Source organism: Equus przewalskii, chromosome 10, assembly GCF_037783145.1.
Source record: "Equus przewalskii isolate Varuska chromosome 10, EquPr2, whole genome shotgun sequence".
NCBI classification, from domain to species: domain Eukaryota; kingdom Metazoa; phylum Chordata; class Mammalia; order Perissodactyla; family Equidae; genus Equus; species Equus przewalskii.
The window spans coordinates 24052855-24055888 of NC_091840.1; the positions used below are offsets into that span (position 1 = coordinate 24052855).

Here is a 3034-nt window from a genome sequence, read left to right on the forward strand (position 1 = left end):
TGCCTACCACAGCAGGCTTTTTGCCAGGCAGTGCCATGTCCGCACCAGGGATCCAAACCGGCGAACCCCGGGCCACTGAGAAGTGGAACGTGAGAACTTAACCGCTGCGCCACCAGGCCGTCCTGAATCTGGAGCTTCTTAAGGGTCCAACCATCCAGGCCTCCCTCTGGCGCCCTGCGCATCCTTGGGAGGATTGATGATCACTCTCTGGTACTAATGAATTGGATGGGGGCAGCCACGTGCAGAAGAGAAGGACAGGAAGAATGTCAGGAAGCAGGAAAAGCATGAGACAATGAAGAGGGAAGAGGATTAAGAGGCAGAGAAGGAGAAGTGAAATGGAAGTGGAGGAAGCTGGGCCTGGAAGAGAAGGGGATAAGTCCATGAAGAGTATTAAAAGGATGCAGTCATTCAGTCAGTCAACAAACGTTTATTGTGCACCTACTATATATTAAGCAACGTGCTGGAAGTGAAAGGCGCAGTGGTGCATGAGACAAACATGGGGCTTTTCGAGTTGCAGAATGGGTAGCTTCGTAAATTAGAAATGGTGAGAAAGTGACAACTTAAAGAGGCTGAAAGCAGCTGGAAACAAGAAGGGAAATATCGAGAGAGAGAGAACCTGCCCCCAGACACACCCGGGGAAGAGATGTCTCCCTGGTTGATGTTGAGACACAGCTGGAACCACCTGTCCACACTGGCTCCACAGACCGAGGCAGGTAGGGTGGGTAGGGGAGAAATTCAGGAAGGGGAGGGACCGGAGTGGGTGGGGGTGGAGTTTTCCTTGGGTACCCCCAGAGGGAAGACACCTCTGGGCTAGTGAGTGGTTCTCAACATTTGGCTGCTTATGGGAATCACCTGAGAAAATTCTTAATCCTGTCACGGGGGTCCCATCCCCTGAGATTCTGATTTCCTTGGCCTGGGATGGGACCCAGACTCCAGAATTTATTGAAAGCTCTCCGGTGAGGCTAGAGTGCAGTCAGGGAGAAAGCGGGCATCCGAGGCGGGCTGCCCGGCCTCTTTCCTCTCTGTTGAGGACGGGGTCATCTTGAAGGAAGAGATCTGTGGAAGAGAAGTTGTGAGGCGGTCTGGTGGAGTTGTAAACGACAAAAGCATAAGGAGGTCCCCTCCTTAGAAAGTGCCCCCTTCCTTGGCGGTGCTGAGAGAGGAGCAAGACAGCCTAGAAATAAAGAAAAAACAGGAAAACGGCGGCCTTTAAAAGGGAAGAACCATTCACGTAACTCAAAACTGCTACCGAATTCTTCTAAGGTTTTCTAGTCTGTCCCCTCAACCACACACTTGCTCACTTTTTTTTTTCACTTTGGGGTGGGAGCACAGTGCCCCCAGCTTTCGTCCCACGAGAGGTTTGGCAGTGGCCCAGCGGGACATTCAACCCCATCTCCACTCCCCCAGATCCCTGGGCCCCAAGGAAGCTGAGTCAGTGATCCCGGGTGGAGCCGTGGCCTGAGAGTGAAGCAACCTTGACTTGAAAAATGGCCTGGGAACAGAATGCATGGTCCATATCAACAAGCCCTACTTCGATGTAATTGTATGCAAATATTCATTGTTGAACTCAGCACGCATTTCCTGCCAATCCTCTTATACCAGCCTCAATCCTTCCACTGCAGCCCAGTCTAGCAGGGGAGTCAGAAGTGAGAACAAGTGTGTAATGCAGTGTGAGCGAGTGAAGCCCTCTGCATGTGTCGAGAACCCTCCGGAGAAGGAAAAAGCTATGGCTTGGCGGGAGTTCAGTGTTCAGACTTTGAGCAGGGTCTTGGAGGATGCATAGGAGTTTATGAGGAGAAAAGAAGGATAAAGGAGGAAGGGAAATAGAAGCATAAATGTTTAGGAACTGTGGAATCTTTCCTTGAGGCAAAAAGGTAGGATTTAAAGAAAGGGAACAGAAATAGAGTAGGGGGGGGCGGGGCATGAAAATAAACCATGAAAGATACAAAAGGAGAGTGGGAAGGACCTTGTTTGCCTAGAAAGGAGTTTGGGCTTTTTTATCCAGTAGGGTTTAGGGAGCCAATAAAGGATCTTAACTAGAGGAGTGGCATCTTCTAAAGTATTGTTTTGCAAAGGCTAAGGCTGAGAGGGGTAGACTGGAAGAGACTATTATATTAATACTTATTCAGTAGTTACTGTATACTGGCCATTCTGTTCTATATTTTACTTTATCACAGCAACACTTTATGACAGCGTTTTTCAAACTGCCAGTCATGAGCAAGAAAAGAAAGTAAGAAAGAATAGGACAGAAAATATCGGTGCATCAACGGTAGGAAGTTAGTATCATTTTTGGAAACTGTGTAATACACTGTTACAGGAGTATAAGTGTACTAAGCCAGGATGCAAATCTATTTCTCACCCTGGGTTATGATTATTAAAAAAAATGAAAGGCACTGCTCTAAGGTGTAGGTGTGATCAGCCTCATTTTACAGATGAGGACACACTGCTCGGGGAGTTTCGGTACCCTGCCTCTCTGTAAGTGGGATGGTTAGGTTTCGAATCCGGGCTGGTCCGAAGCCAGAGTGGATTCCTCCTCACTAATGCCCGGCAGCCTTCCCAAGCTACGCGTCTACAGGAAAGACCTGGGGGAGAAAGATACACCTACCCGAGTACCGCCTGCCAAGCGCTTTACTCACAGCACCTCATTCAAGGAGGTGAGTGGGCAGAGACCAATTCCGTCCACTCGAGGCGCTGGTTAGAAGGCAGGCGTGCCCCAGACGTACTGAGTCCGATCACGGGAGGGGGCCCCGGGGATCCATCTACTCTTAGAGAGCTTCAGGTGATGCTGATGCCCACGCTCGGGGGCCGTCAGTTAGGGGGTCGCCGCGATAACCGGGTGAGGATTAACAGGGGCTTGAAGTGAGACCCTGGAAACAGTCCACTCTCGCAGGTGTCACGTAGCCCAGTTCCCCCTATTGTGTAGGACTCCCAGGCCTAGCTATACAAAGTCGCCTGGGGGCTCAGTGCTCATTTCCCTCCCCTGAGGCGATGCAGGAAGAGGGACTAAATAAAAGGCTGGTGACTTTCCACTCAC

At 50.3% G+C, this 3034-nt stretch overlaps 1 long non-coding RNA gene across 6 annotated transcripts in view; it reads right to left on the reverse strand.

Annotated features, from left to right (window-relative positions):
• Positions 1-407: 407 nt before the first annotated feature.
• The window catches only part of LOC103565387 (uncharacterized), a 36798-nt gene continuing 34171 nt past the window's right edge, over positions 408-3034 (reverse strand). For all 6 annotated transcript variants that reach the window (XR_011523034.1, XR_011523031.1, XR_011523030.1 and 3 more), the window contains one exon: positions 408-1174. This is a non-coding gene — a long non-coding RNA (uncharacterized lncRNA). The remainder of the gene's footprint in view (positions 1175-3034) is intronic.